A 16,907-nucleotide genomic window follows, 5' to 3' on the forward strand; every position below is an offset into this window, starting at 1 on the left:
TCTTTCACAAGAACAACCAATTGTTCCATCTCTTGCAAATCTTGTGTGAGTTTTTCTTTGCTCCTTCTCTGCCTTCATGGAATCAACTCCTCCCACTTCAAAGAGAGTTAAAACCAGAGCAGTAAGGTCTGGAGGAAGACTAGAAGGATGGTTTTCTGGAGATAATGATCTAATTGAAAGGTATAGGTTTGAGACTAGCACAAAGGTGATAAACAACCCCAAAGGTGTGTGCTTTGATTGGCTGAAAAGTCAAAAGTTGGATAATGTAAGGAGGCTGCTCAAAGATCAATCTCTCAGAAAGTTCTTGGAGATGACACTACAAAAAATCATGTAAAAAGTGACGATTTTAATATGGCGGTTATTAATAACCGCCACAATTTTTCGTATAATACGACGTTTTAGTAACCGCCACAATTATTCTTTAAAATGTGTCATTTTGAAGTGTCGTTCAAAATTTCAAAATAAAAATCACAAATCATACGTTCCCTTCCCTCCCTCGTTATTTCCAATTTTTCTTTTGAAAAACCTCTCTTCCCTCCCTCTCTTCCCGCCCTCTCCTTGCTAAGAAATCCTACCACTCTTCCCCCCTCTCTCTGCAAAAACACTCACGAAACCTCTCCGTTCAAGAATCTCCTGCACCTCCACGTACTTGAACATAGCCATATTGAATGCTAGTCTTCCACGGTCATCCGCCACCTCAGGATCCGCACCGAGATCAAGCAGCAACTTCGCCACGTCGGGCCTCACGTACCCCACCGCCATGTGCAGCGCTGCGAGACGTTGCGGTCGCGGTGGTACAGATTCGCGCTTGCTTCCGCAAGCAGCTTCACGCACAATTCAGAGCCTAGTCCCGCTACAAAGAGGAGCACGGTACGACCGTCGGCATCCACAACATCGACATTGCGGCCGTCGCGGAGTCGACGAGGTTCCTCAGTGCGGTTCAGTACCGATTTATCCCTTTATTTAACAATAGTCACTTTCCGATATTCAACATATGGAAAACTGAAATTAGTTGTTTCTCTCTCTCTGATGTATTATAGACTAGATATTTCTTGACAGGGAGTGAGACTATCAATCAGCACTATTTGTGAAACTCTCTTTTATGGTTTCCATATTTTTGTTTCTCGGAGTTTGAGCAAGATTAGTTTTGTCTACAGTGACTTTGTTTTCCTTCTAGTTCTAGATTCCAAATGTGGAGCAGTGATGGAGTTCAACGGTGACCTTGGAAAGCTGGATTTGTTGAATTCAAGCGATCCATATTTATCTGTATGTTCAATTTATTTTGTACACAAATTTGATCATAGTAAATAACAGTTTAAAACTAGCTATTATAATAACTTCTAAATACTTGAAAAAGTCTTACATTATTGGTACATCATCTTAAGAATTAGGGGTTGATATTATATACTTCAATGATTTTAGGTATGTTTATATTATAAAAAGTGAAGGACTGGAGATATCACAACCGACACTTGATACTGAAAAACTAGAGGTACATCATCGAATTACCTCACATGGGGGAAGTCAAATGTGCACAGGTTCTCCTATTTATCCTATTTTCTGTTGTCAAATGTTTTGTTAATTTCCCCAACCTGCAATAGTGAACTTTAATTCATAAATCATATTATTAAATTACAAAGTTTTAAAGTAGATAGTTGTGTCTATACGGAGTATGCTTTTGGTCATTGTTCAAACAAAAGGATTTACAAAAGTGGTGGTAGAGACAAAGGGTGTGATGAAAATAGTAGTGGTCCTCCTTGCACAGGGTAAAAGTTGTGTGGTAACTTGAAATTTAATGAGGATTCCCTTAACATTACTATTGTCTAAGAAAGGTTCACCAATTCTTTCAGGTGGGTTGAAATGATGGCTCCTGTTTTCTCACGAGGTGTTTGGCGTTGCGTATGGTATATGATTTAGGTGCACCGTTTTCTAATTTTAATGTTTCTATTGCCGAAGCATTTATAAGCATTTCTTTGCTATGATTACTCCCTTTATTCATCATTTGTAGTTTACTTTATTTTGCAGAAAGACTTGATCCATGCATGGGGTATAGATATATAGCTAGGCTATTGTGCTCAGACATGTTAAGGTCCTTAATTTTGGTTAACTTTGATGAATTTCAGTTCTTCATGTTGAATATTCCAAAAACAATGATTGTTGTAACCTCAATTTTGGTTTAAATATACTGCATAATTGCTGCAAGTGTTTTTGGAGTTGTAAGTGTTGATGTACATTTTCTAAGGAAGTAGGTTTATGTGCTTAGTTAGACTCAGAGAAGTTCTCTCCTTTTGAGCTCCAAATGCAGACCTTCCTATGCTTAATAGTTGGTGCTTTATAGTGTTGTTCTTCCTCATATATGGTGTGGTACAGGTTAATGGCATGAAAAATTGATTTCCAAATATATTATCTTTGAAACTGAGGCTTTGTTTTGTTTCTTTTTATTTGTTTTAGTGATCTAGTCTACCATGCAGACTAGCCACAAATTCATATCTCATGAAAACCATTGGTAATAAATTAATTCAAATAATATGTTTTATGTCCTCGCAATTAGTAATAGTATGTTGTATGAGCATAGGAAAATATCATTAAGTCTTTTTCACTTGAATCTTTCGTCACCTTGCAGGTTCATGATGGGGTACTCTACATCAATGGTGTTGCTTAGTAATCCCATTAACTATGAGATCCCTGTTCGTTGTTACAATCTTTTTTCATTCAACAATTATGAATTGATCACTCATCACATTAATGAACACCATACTGCGAAAAATGGAAATAAGACATTAATGAGTTAATTTATTCAAGGTCAATTCATTAAACTTTGGCAAGACAATTTAAACGAATCAAGTTAATGATAGGCTTCACACTTTATTAGTTTACAAACACCTCGATTATGAACATATTACTAAGATAGTTGTTATTTTATTTATTATATTGATTTGAAAACTTATAATTTTATTTATTATTACTATTTTATATATACCATTCACCATATTGATACTCTCAAGAGTCATATTCCAATAAACAATGGTGAGCATGAAAGCTTTCTGTTTATTGATGCATATTTTTCTTTTCCTTGTACAACTTGTGTCCTTGCAGAGTGTGCCCAATGGCCATGTTTATGTGCTAGGGGCTAATAGTAATAATAGTTATGATTCTCAAGTGGGGTAAGTAATTACTGCCGCTTGTTACTAACTTTTTATTGTCCTTTTTTATTAATTTTGTATAGTATGATTAATCTGTTTTCTAGATTAATATTTATGTAAGTTTTTTTTAGTTTTTGGTGTATACATAAATGTGAAACATTTTTTTTCTTTTATTAAAAAATTTGTATTCCATTTAGATATCTTGATATGAAGTTAGTATCAGTATCTTTTACATCCTGTTAATCTTGAACCTTACTGTCTTTGATGATGAACAGGGGAACACTTCCTATGAATAACATAACTGGAAGATAAGTGACTTGTTATCATAGACCAACAAACATTTGACACAAATATCATCAAGATGCACTGAAGGATTTTTTATGGTCTGACCAAGTATACTAGGACATGTGATTTAAAGATGATCCCGAACATTTTGTTACAATGGCTACTAACTTTGTTCATGCATCCATCAATGAGGTATTAATATATTTAAAATATATATTGGTGTTTTTTATTTTATAATTATACATTCAAATTCATTAACTTAAAACTATTTATTTCAGGTATCAGATATTGGAAGTGGTGGTCCATCACCTAATCAAATAATAGGATCAAGTTATGGAAGCAAAACTGATTAGGGATGTGTTTTTTAATTTAAACTTAATTAGGGATGTATGAACTTTTGAACAACTATGTGATGTAATTTTAAACTTGATTAGGGATGTATGAATTTTTTATGTGTTTTAATTTTTAATTATGTATAAACTTTTGAACAATATTATGTGTACTTTAACTTTCAATAAAATGAATGGATGATTATAACTTTATACATTATTTTATTTTATTATGAAAATATATTATATTTAGGTTAATTGTATAAAACAGATTAAAAAAAAGATTATAAAAAGTGGTGATTAAATTTTATTTATTCAGAATTAAAATTACGTCAGTTAAAAACGACATTACTTACTTATATTATGTTGCTAGAATTTTCTTCAATGAATTAAATTGCGACAGTTATAACTGACACTACTTATATATAAAAACCGCCACTACTTACATATAAAAACCGCCACTACTTACACTATGTTTAAAGTGGCGGGTGTTGCGGCGGGTAGTGTAAAACCGCCACATTAAACTTTGTGGCGGCCAGTTCTATGGCGGTTTGGGAAACCGCCACAAGTGTATATTGTGGCGGTTATAAACGCCAGTTTATACAAAAATAACCGCCACAATATACACTTTTTTTTGTAGTGTGAAAGGGAACATATACCCAGACTTGATTAGAGTGTTCTACACAAATCTAAAATTTGAGGGAAACAACCTTGTCTCTCATGTGAAGGGTGTAGATATGGAAATCACCTATGATGTGTGGACTGCAGTGGCGGGTCTAAAGTATTTTGGCCTCAGAATCAACAAAGGGAACCTTGGTGTAGTGGAGGATTTCAACAAAGTCCAATACTACAAGAGTTGTTTGAAGAATCAAAATGCTCAAGTTAGGACTTGTTCGGTTGGAGGTTTGAGGCTTGATGAAAGGTTGCTGGCCCTTATTGTGACTTGGATTCTAACTCCAAGAGGGAGTAATCATTCTGTTCTTACAGAGGAGGACCTTGTGTATATTTACTGCATAATGAAGAAAATCAGAATCAATTGGATCCACATCATCAAGGAACACATGCAAAAGGCAATGAGGTTAAGTGACTATCACTATCCATATGCTGTTTTGATATCTAAATTTTTGTTGTATTTTGAAGTGAACCTGGAAGATGAGACATCTGAGTTGGTTATGTCAACTCAAGAGATGAACAATGGATCTCTCAGCAAAATGGGATTCACCAAAATAGGTGGCAAATGGATAAGCAAAGATGGTGACCATGGTGCCTCATCAAGTGCTGCTGTTGATCTTGATGAAGAGGAGCATGCTGCTGATATGGATTTTCAACATGAAGATCATCCTGAAACAAATCAAGATGCTGGACCCAGTGCTGGAAATCAGGAAGAAGGAATGCCAACCATGTCTTCTTTTGAGAGATACATGGTCAATAGGCTTGATGGATTTGCGGAGAATCAAAGAAATCTCCATGATCTGTGTATAAGCAACTTCCAAAGCATTAATAACAGATTCAACAACATGGATGCACGCTTCATGACTTTGAATGAACAGATTGAAGCAGTCCAGAATCATATTTTTGATCTACAATATGCCAAAGATGACTAAAGAAGAAAAACAACTGGTTGATATCTCGGAACAACCGATTGTTTTTATGGCTTGTATCAGTTTCTTCTGTTTTTCTGTTTCTGCTCTTTAATTCTGCTTTATCAAGAACAATTATATTTATATCTCGTCTTTTTGTCTATTTGTGAAGACAAATAGGGGGAGATTTATGTTGTGTGTTTGTTTTTCGTTATTAAATTTTCTGCAAAAGAGTTGTATGGTTGAAACCTTATAGGTTTTTGCTTTGATATTTTGTTTCTGTTTCTGTGCTAACCTAATATCAAAAGTTCTATGCTTTGCTTAAAACTGTGTCTTGCAGGAACTGCTTTAGATTCAATCAAATCCAACACAAGCAATCAGGGATTTGTCTTCATCAAATAGGGGGAGATTGTTGAACCAAGTGTGTTCAAGCTTTGAAGAATCCAAACCCTTTGAAGGATGATGAAAGGCTAGCTGTGCTTGCTGTTGCTGAGCTGTCTTTTAGTTAGGATCTGGGGTAGATTTTATGTGTAACCCACCCTTGATTGAATCCAAAGCATAAGCATTATCAATCCTTTTAAAAGAAAAGTGTTTTTCAAACTAAGTGAAAAACAACATTTTGTTTTGTCGAAACAACCGATTGTTTTATACTTAGGAGTTTTTAGAAAGGTTGAAAACTGTTTTCAATGGTTGACTTGCTGTAAAAAACAAAACAACCGATTGATTCGTGGAAACAACCGATTGTTTGTTTTGGTACCATAACATAAACTTGTTTTGTGCTTTGACTGAGCATTAAATGATTTTCTAACTGTTTACGCTCCAGTTTTTAATGCTTTGACCAATCTTTAAATGCAATGAATAGTTTTTTAAGATTTGATAACAAATAACAACTTTGATTATATACAGAAAAATAGATTTGAGTTTTTCAAGAGATTGAGATTTTGAAAAGTTGAGAATTGCTTAGAGATTGAGTTTGACCAAAAAGTGTGAGATAGGATTTTTCATCTTGTATTGATTTCAGATTTGTTTTGTAACAAGTGTAATACTTTGTATCTTTTGAAAGAACCTTGTGTGTTTGCTGAGAAGTGTTGTGTGTTCTTGAGGGGATCAAGATCAGCACTCTTAGTGTTGTTGTGCTGGACCAAAGGAAGTGTGTGTCTTGAGGGGATCAAGGTCACTTCTTTGGTTGTGTTGTAAGTGATCTAGGGTTGATTGCTTAATGGATTTCCTCAGTGGTTTTTGAGAAGACTGGATGTAGCTCTGGATTTAGGGTGAACCGGTATAAACCTCTGTGTGCATTCTCTCTATCCTTAATCTCTTTAAATTCAGTTTGGTTATTTGTGAACTGGTATAAACAACCGATTGTTTCTGCGAAACAACTGATTGTTTTTCTGGTGCTGTGTTTTTTGTTTTGTGTTTTGGCAAACTGAATTCCTTATCAACTGTTTCTCGAAGTAATTTCATTCTTGACTTAAAAGTTTGCGAAAACCCTCTTTAAACCATTCACCCCCCCTCTAGTTTAAAGCCATACTTTCTAACACATATGGCCGGAAATCCTGTAGACATGTTGACCAAGCCACTTCCACCGGCTAAGTTCGATCATTACCTGAACTTAGCCGGTATTATCCATACTTAATCAAGGCTTCATGGCGAGAGAGTGTTCCAGTCAAAGGCAAGTCAAGGTGGAGATTTGTGGGTTACGACTCACCTTTTTCGTTTTCTTGGCATAATTAGGAGGTTACTTACCACAATTAATTGTTATCAAATGGGAGGTTACTTACCATTAATTGTTTTTATTATTGTTGTCTCCTAGAACCACTATATATAGTGGCTTCCTTCAAGAAATGTAACACACAAACAAATAGCAACATACACTTGCTTCCTCTTCTTTTCATTTACTCTGTATTTCTTCTCTTGGGTGTAAGTGTTTAACCCATATAGAGAGAATTTGTTTTGGAGCTATTTATCTATTAGCCTGAGAGGAATTCATTGTACTCTCAGTACCATTATAGTAGAAGTTTTGGCTCTCTCGCCGATGGTTTTTTACCTCTATTTAAAGGGGTTTTCCACCTAAAAATTTCTAGTATCATTCTCATTTTCCTTGTTACTTTAATTTCTCATAATATTTGGTTGAAATTATCACGCTTTCACACACGATATCCCTACAAGAACCAACATGTAATTGCTACAAAGGTTTTTCTACTCTCTTAACAACAAAACATATCAGCCAAGCCTAAAAACGGACTCACAGCTCTCAACAAACCCAAAAGCTAAAAGGTTGTTGCTCCCTGTTTTACACGATGACAATATCAGAACCAAACCTGCAACCTAGCAAAACAACACTTGGTGGCCAAATGCGGGAGACATATGAATATAGGACAGACACAAATTACATCCTTCACCTAAACCAGCATAAATTCAGCTTCTGCCAAAAGCATCGTCCAGAAGCACCATTCGAAGCTGCCTTGCTAAACAGTGCAGTGAGGCAAGCATATTCAAGACATAAAGAAACTAGCGGGAGGAGGAACCTGATGTCACCTACCAGCAGCACTGTCCAGGTGCACCATTTAGAGCTGCCTTGCTAAGGAAAAGGTTGCTTAGCCTCTCCAGACATAGACAAACAGTCGCTGAACTTGAATTGTGTCTAACCTGCAGATACCAAACAACAACATCAACCATCCTTCAAACAACATTATGCCTGGAGAAGTGGACAGATTTGGTAGCAGAAACCGAAACACGCTTAGACCCTTTAGGGACTGCCACTAGTGCTTAACTAGGTAATTTAGTTGCCAATATCTCATTTGCATCGGGATATTTTTTTTTTTTATCAACAATAAATAAAATAAATTGACAGGGATACTTCAGGGATATCCCAACCCGTTTAAAAAAAAAAAAAGTGGTTAAAACATAAAGGCTTAAGCTTTATCAAACCAAATTCAGCTTAACTAGTTACACAATGCTTCACTTGCTGAACTCCTTAAACTAATTAAACATGACAAAAGATCAGTGCATGTGTCCAAGCCTTTAAGAGCAACATCCTACAGATGCACCTTCAACACTGACTGTGGCAGCAAGCAATTTAGGAGCGGAAACTAGCTTGCCAAACAACTCTTTATACTAGCATTACCAACTCCATCCTTTGCCTTAGAATATTTTATATTTTGTATTTTAGGCACCTAACCCAACAAGCCTGCTATGCTCCGCGAACCATATCTAAAGAATTCTGACACCGGCATTATCAACACCAACGCAACTCCTTTGTGTAAATTGTACTGTGCTAGAATTCTTTTCTCATCCCAAATATCCCGGTTGGGAAGCCTCTAAAAGCCTGTGTTACTACACCAGTCCCACACACTGATACACTTGTGCACCTTTGCTCCAATCTACTTACACACCTCTGCAGCAATCTGGAATAAAGCTTATGGTTCTAATCATAGACCACACTAACACTTATTTCAAAGCATCAATACTTCCATGCCTCTGCACCAGTCTTCCTTCTCACCTCTGCAACACTCTATTAAATTAACTACTTAAATCAGTGTTCTCATGCTCTTAACTCATAAAAGTCCTCTTCAAAGTTCCTACCACCACCCATGATTAATAGAATGAGCACATTGCATAGGTGCTCCTACTTCGGAGCTGAACAAGCCCAGCACCAGCTGCATAGGACCATTAGCCAAATTCCTTCCCATACCACCATTAGAACTAGCCTCATTTAGAATTGCTTTGAGCTAGGCAGATTCCAACCTGTTTCCATCAGATATAATAGCACACACAGTAGCTTAAAACATTCTTACACTTCTTTGACAGATGCCATGATAGGCCCTCCACTTCAACTCTACGTAAGTCACACTATGATTGTTGTTTACATTCAGTAGGAAAAAACCTTTACTGGCAGAAGCATTCACTGCCATCCTCTCCCTTGTATCTGATAACTAATTCAAACTACATTGACCAGCTGCCACTACTTCTCCTACCATGAGCCTATCTACACCGTGACCCTTTTACTGACATAGAAGCTTTCAGTAAAGAGTGTATTGTTCATCATCTCCACTGGCCTACTCCAATGAGATTTGTGACGTATAGCACAACTCCAGTATAGGAGCTGTGTTGCAGCAGTGCCACTTCCATTCATTACATCTCCATTGATTCTCCCCAGAACCAACAAACCAGAAAACCAGCACCACGAAACAATTGGGCACCTTAACAACATGAAGAATGAAATTTCAGCTAACAACAATAAGGCACTGGTTAGGATTCAATAGCCAGTCAGAAAATGCATACGAGAAACCAGGTGCCTTGTGTTTTAACCACAGCCAAGACAATAACTGAGCATTTTGGAAAGCTTCATCTGCATCGGGGACCCCTCCTTTAAAAACAACTTGGTTTCGCTGCTCCCAAATGCATCTAATAATTGCTGCCCATATCCACACCTGATTTTGCGCACTTGATAAGTGGATTAAGTAAAAATTTTCCAAGTGGTTCCTGATGTCCTTGTTGTGGACTCCCAAAATACCAAATACGTTGCGCGTGTTCGCAATCAAGGAAGAGATGTTGAGATGATTCCTCTGACACTTTGCACAAAACACACAAAGACGAGTCCACGGAAACTCCTCTTCTTATGAGATTGCCAGTGGTTGGAAGTCTGTCAAGAAGGACTCTCCAGACAGTGATAAGTACTTTGGGCATGGCTTTCAGCAGCCATAAAGTACCAAAAACATTATCCGCTACACCATTGGTTTGATGATGATCCAAGAAGGAGTATGTTGATTTCACCGAGAACACCCCTTTTGGGTCTCCCCTCCATACAAGGTGATCTTGAACTTCCTGGCGTATCACACCAGTTGTCAAACTTGAGAACAACTCTCCTTCCATATTCTCCTCCCAAACATATCTTTCTCTTCTCCAGTTTAACCGCCACCGCCACAAACCATCCTCCCACCTTCCTACCTCTTCCACCGTCTTACCTTGATCTAACGACAAAGCATATAATCTAGGATACAAGGTTTTGATACAATTGTTTTGAAGCCACACATCCTCCCAGAATCTAGCTATGCCTCCATCCCCTACTTTCCATCCAACAGCTTTATGGAACCATCCTTCCTGTTCTCCCTCACCACATACTTTGATTATATCCCTCCACCTCCACGATTGATATTTCAACCCCAGTTGTCGACTTCCTGTTTCTGAGACATATTTTGATTTAAGTATGTCTTTCCATTTCCCTTCCTCTTCGCTCATAAACCACCATTTCCATTTTGCCAGTAGAGCAGAGTTAAAACTTTCCATTCTTATTTCCAACATGCATTGATCGGTGATAACCCCGATTACTTCATCTCCAACATAAAAACCTTATTTCTCCTCCCAATCATTCTACAAGAATAGCCTTTGATACTGAGTTAATGCGTCTACTTCACAGAGACCACCTTGGTAAGGTGCTGCCAGCCCATCTCAAACTAGATACATAAGCTCCGTAGAACATTAAACCAGCATCAAACAACAAAGCACCACGTTCCTACCTACCAAGATAACCCCATTCCATTACTTGTAACTTTTAATACACGGTACATGATTCAAATACCAGTCTGAGAAAGAGTAATCGAAAACTTTTGCCCTATGTTTTAACGAGAGTCATGTCTAAATGATAGCCATATAGAATATCTCTTCCTCCTTGACTACCCCTTGTTTAAAGACAAATCCCTTGTTTAAAGAAAACTCTATTTATGTGATCCCATATGCATCTCACTACAACTGCCCATATAGACCTTTCTAAATCAGATTCTACTTTTTGTTGACATGCATTAAGTGAAAACTCTCTAAATGATATATCAGCCCTTCATGTTGTACAAACTGGATACCAATCCATCTAAAGCAGAGAAACCACACTCGCCGAGCACAAGCACACTGGATAAACAAATGTTGAGACGATTCATCCGTCGCATGACAAAGTGCACATGTAGGATTATTTACCATCTAACCTAGTTGGAATTTTATCCAACAATACCCTCCATGCATTAATCAACACATTGGGCATTGCCTTAGCGTTCCAAAGCATCTTGAAGATCCCATCACTGTTAGTAGAAACATGGTTGGACAAATAACCGAACGTAGAATTCAAATCGTTAATAGTTCGTCACAGTTCAATAGTGCCCCAATTAGGGGTGGCAGGTCGGTCTATACCCCACTATGAAAAATGCAGGTCAAAATCACTGTTTTGGTCCATTTATCCATTTAGATATGTCCCATATAACTCGCAATCTGCATGGTGAAGAATGGAACTCGCATAATAACAAAAAAGGGTGTTTTGTCTTTATCCCTCAAATATTTTTCTATAGCCCACCAATTAGAGAAATCGAATTTTGAAAGTGTCAAAATAGGTTTTTTAGATTTCGAAAGGTATGATAGGTGATCTAGAAATGTTAGTTTAGGATTTTTTTTATTTTTCTACAATTAATTTTATATTGTGAAAATTAAATTTCGAAATTGATGAAATGCAATAATAAATTTAAATGAGTGCATGAAGAAAAAAAAATTGTCTCCTTTAATAATTTTTTAATAAAATATTAATTTTTATGCGAGCTAGTTAATAAATTAAGTCCGCGTTAATTAAACAGGGCGAGCAAACCATTGCCACCCTAACTCCAATGACAAACTTGCCTTCATAGCCATATATATATATATATATATACCATTTTATTTTTCCTTTCTCCCATGTTTGGGTTATATTTGGTAATTCACATTAGCATTTTATTTTCCATTTGTCATTTGAATAATGGTGAAGGTGTACGTATCTAAATGTGGTTGAGGTGATGAACCGGTCTAAGAAGTAGGCAAAATAGCCTAGTCGAAATACAGCAAGTGTAACCTAAATTGAATTCAGTAATTTGGTTTTAGCTTATTGTTTAAAATATAAAAATAATATTATTTTATTGAAATATATTATGTACTATAATTATATGTAAAAATGTTTTATATAAAATTAAAATTAATTTTATCAACAAGACTTCAATATTAAAATACATATTTTATGTTTAATTTTTTATATCAATTACTACAACTATGTAAATAGATAAAAAAAAAGTTAAAAAAAAAGAAAAAATTGAAAAAATGGGGGTCATCCCGTCAACCCACCCTCTGACAAGGACTATTACTAATTTTAACTCGTATCACCTTTGCAGGTCGGGGCAAAACGAGTCAGGTTGACTCGTTTTGTCACCCCTCATTAGATATCAATTTAGAAGTTTATTTATAAATTTTATTAATAATATAAACTACTTAGATACCAATAACTTTTTTAAGTATCTAATTTAATTAATATAGTGATTAATTATTATTTTTTATCTAAAATTAGTTTCTATTTAATGATTTTCTTGTAGTGATAGGTAAGATGATCACAATTATAATCTTTATATTCACATTTATAACATGTATATCCATAAGTGAATCCCAAACCATATTAATTTTTTTAATTTCAATTATAAACTTTCTGAAGCAAATTACGATTTGTTTATACCAACATCAATGAATTTGAATCAGAAATCAAGTTTAAAAGTTCATTAGTAACTGGTGTTAATTATTTTAGTTAACTCAAAGTGATATAGTAAAAAAGGTTTGAAAAAAGAACATAAAAATAATATCACCTAAAAGAACGAAAAATTGAAAGTTTGGAAGATAGAAAGGGCTGCCAGAAACATGATATTGGATGGTCAATTAGAAGAACCTTTAAAAGAATGTAAATAAATAAATTAAATTCAGTATGGAAATAATGAATGAAGTAATAGATAAATCAAAACACACAATTTTGAATTAGTGTATGAAATATAACACATGCATATTTATTCAAACATATTTTGTGAATTATAAATTAATGTATTTGAAGATTGGTGTATCTAACTATAATGTTGCAGAGCAAATGGAACAGAAAAAATACTGCACCCAAACTACTAAAGGGAAAAAGGGTGAGAATAGAATCCCCTGAACAACCATCACGAAACCGGTTTGGGAACAAGAAAAACTTTATAAAGAAAAATAAAAAAGAAACTTTTTTTTAAAAAAAAATTCTAATCTTATGTGTAACATATATGAAGAATATTCAAAGTTAACCAAAATGGAATATATTAAATTTATATTAGTTTGAAAATAGAATTTTAAATTTAACTGCCCAAGGCTCAATTAGCAGTGGGGTTTGAAAGTCCATTTAGTAGACATTTCTTTCAATCGAAGGATTAATTTTTCGCCTTATAATATATATTTTCCCTTCTCATTTTCATTTCAGAAAAAATTATTTCAAAAATTTAGATTTACATTTCAAAACATTCATTGTGTAATAAAAGTTTGTGAACAAAAATATATATAGGATAAACAACGTCATAAAATTGAGTCAGAGTATGGACCCAGGCAAACGTTAGATAATTGATTATAATAATGAGCAAAATCTCTCTCTCTCATCTATGTATATTTTCCCTACATATATGTATTAACGGTAAAAAGTTAATTTTAATATTTTTTTTAAAATTTAAATAACTTTAAATAAAGTATAATTGTATATTTTTAAATAATTTTAGTTGTACTTTATTTTTTTTTTAACACTTACATTTTTTTAATCGTTGAGAGAATTTTATCATTGAGCAGGTGTGTGAGAAGGTTATTGAAAAGATTTGTTGTATTCGATATTTTTCATTGCAAAAATAATTTTTTTGAGTTTTGTACTATTTTTGCACATAGTTGATTCTCTTTTTCTGGATTTTGTGCCTCCAAAAAAATGAAAAAAAAATGAACGAAAACATAACCATCACTAGTAAAAACACCACAAAACTTACTTCAATCATCGACCACCATCATCGACCACAAACAATCACCACCATTTAAAATGAAGAAAAAAATATTATACTCTTCACCATATTTAGAAGGGTATTATTGAAATTAAATAGAAAAGTATAGATGTGGATGAAGTTTTTGCCTAATATTATATGTAAAAGGATTTTTTAAACGAAAAAAAGATAATTGAAAACAGATTAAATGAATTTGCAAAGATAAGACCTAAAATAAGTTATAAGCTAAATGTTAATTGTAATGTGTATTTGGTCTGCATACTTTATTTTAAATAACATAACCTATTAAAAATAATAAAAAATGGCTAATTACACTAAAAAAATTAGTGAATTAGTTTGGGTCAAACTGCATACACTATTAGAGACAATACCACCCACACTACAACGACCCAACAATAACTCTAAAATACTAGAATAGGCCGAAAACACTAAGTCCAACGCTAGCAGTTTTAAAAATAATAAATTATTAAAAATTTTATTTCAGTTAATTAAATAATATATTACTAGGCTTTTTTGAGTGTATTCTGGAGAGTTTAGCCAACCGTTAATTATTTTCATTTTTTCCCGAAAGATTAAATCCTTCACCTCTTTCTTCAAAGCACCTACGAGTTCAAATCTTTTCCAGTTTTCATCTTTTCTTCTCAAACCAAACTCGCAAGGTTAAATCTTCCCTTTTTTCCCCTCTTTTTTTAGAGCAAACCCTAGATCCTCTTCTTCATATGCAAGCTAAATTCTTCTCCTCTTTTTTCGTTTTTTGGCGCGAGTTAGAATCTTCTCCCTTTTTCTCCTATTTTTTCAGAGCAAGCCCTACACCTTTTTCTTCGTTTTTGGCCAAACCATTTGTTCCTACTGTGATTATCTAATCAAGCAGTTGTTAAAACCTCGATTTCTTTCTGTCCCCATCTGTTGTTGCACAGATTTATTTGTTTTTGTAGTGAGTGAGCTAGTGAGGCTACGTAATCGGTTCCAGTCTTCAAAATTGGGAGGATGATGTTGAATTTTTGTATTGGCTTCGATGCTTTGCAGCTTAACCTCTAAGGTTAATTAATAGGTTAATTGATTTTGGTTTCATGATTTTTAATTATTGCGTTTTTCTGTGTTTGGTTGAGGTGGTGCAGAGGTTGTACGAGGATTGTCATTTGAAATTGGAAGTTGTGTTGGGAATGCTATAAAGGTTAGTTTATAGCAAGTTAGTTTAGGAATCGAAAATAGTTTGTAATATTTTAAAAAATTTGCATGTCGAAGAATGAATTAGATGGAGTAACTAAAATTATTGTGATGAATTGCAATTAAGATTGGGATTTGGTTATGTTTTGAACATGTTACTATTGAATATTGATTTCAGTGAAAAATTTAACATTATAGCAATATGCATAGTCTAGGTTCTTTTTTCTTGTTACTTTCATCATTTTTCTCCAATTTTGTTGAATCCTTCATGCAATTCCTCTTCTACTTTCAAATGAAAATATGTTTATAATATTATTTTTATAATATTGAATATTAAATATGCGTATTGTAGGCAATGATTGAGAATATAAGAACTCAGCATGAAGATGAAACTGCTACTGTCTTGAGTGCAACGCACGTGAATTTTTCTAATATTTTATATTTAAATATTAATATTAAAAATAATAAATTTATTTAGATATATATAAATTATTAAGTTGATGAAATGAAATTAAATATATTGCAATAGTATAAGTTTCTTTTAGTATATTAATGAATTTAATATAATATAACATAAATAATAAAAAATTCATGAATATATTTTTATCATAATAAATACATTACAATACAATATCAATATAATAAAATAATTTGAACAAATACATTATTATATAAACAATTATCTAATACTATGTATTTATTACGTATTTATGGTGAAATCCTCTTCCCCAACCTCATGTTAACTTCATACTATAATTTAATCTGCAAAAAAAACTTTCCAAAAAATCTTTGCAATTAAAAAATATAATTCAATAGATTATACCAAGTACAATTATTACAAAAAAAAACTATCAGTAAATGTGTGTTTCTTCCCGTAACAGATTGTAGGCAAAATCTTATTAAATTATGAATTCACCTTTTGTGATATAAATTAAATTAAAATGTAATGTAATATAATACAAATAAAACATAATGAAATATAAATACAATGAAATACTATTATATAAATAACTAAAGATCTTAAAAACCACACAACAATAATAAACATATATACATTATCAGGTTTCTAGATAAAAAAAGTAACAATTATAAATAATTTGAACAAATTTACATTATATAAATAATTATCTAATATTATGTTCCCATAAGATATTTACGAAGAAAATGAAGTATTCTTCACCAACTTCATGCTAAGTTAATATGCAAAAATCTTTCATTATATTATACCAAGTACAGTTAAAATAAAAGTAATAAAAAAATGTGTTTCTTCCAGAAACATATTGTAGGCGAAAATTATATTAAATTATGAAGTCACATTTTGTCATATAAATTAATACTTGTGCACATAAATCTTTATTGTCAATTTATATAATTCATAATTATATAATATATAGATTTGTGTCTCCGTGTCCCCGTGTCAGTATCTATGCTACATAGATTAGTAGTCCACAAATTAATTATAAATAAAAAGGAATGAATAAATTTTTGCCATAACAAACACATTACAATAGAAAAAAATAATTTGAACAAATTTACATTATATAAATAATTATCCAATATTATGTTCCCATA

The 16,907-nt window shown here is 33.5% G+C and overlaps 2 long non-coding RNA genes across 4 annotated transcripts; both read left to right on the top strand.

Moving 5' to 3' along the window:
• Positions 1–1,665: 1,665 nt before the first annotated feature.
• On the top strand, positions 1,666–3,897 carry LOC137827069 (uncharacterized). 3 transcript variants are annotated; one of them, XR_011083645.1, is made up of 6 exons: positions 1,666–1,766; positions 1,851–1,917; positions 2,026–2,089; positions 2,624–3,164; positions 3,419–3,620; positions 3,707–3,897. It is a non-coding gene; the product is annotated as an uncharacterized lncRNA (long non-coding RNA). The 3 variants fall into 3 exon arrangements; XR_011083643.1 differs by having other exon boundaries at positions 2,624–3,620; XR_011083644.1 differs by having other exon boundaries at positions 1,851–1,904; positions 2,026–3,620.
• Positions 3,898–14,707: 10,810 nt separating this feature from the next.
• On the top strand, positions 14,708–15,747 carry LOC137824321 (uncharacterized). The gene is made up of 3 exons (XR_011083238.1): positions 14,708–15,207; positions 15,287–15,342; positions 15,688–15,747. It is a non-coding gene; the product is annotated as an uncharacterized lncRNA (long non-coding RNA).
• Positions 15,748–16,907: the final 1,160 nt, after the last annotated feature.

The sequence above is a fragment of the Phaseolus vulgaris genome, chromosome 8 (genome assembly GCF_000499845.2).
Source record: "Phaseolus vulgaris cultivar G19833 chromosome 8, P. vulgaris v2.0, whole genome shotgun sequence".
In the NCBI taxonomy this organism is placed as follows: Eukaryota; Viridiplantae; Streptophyta; class Magnoliopsida; order Fabales; family Fabaceae; genus Phaseolus; species Phaseolus vulgaris.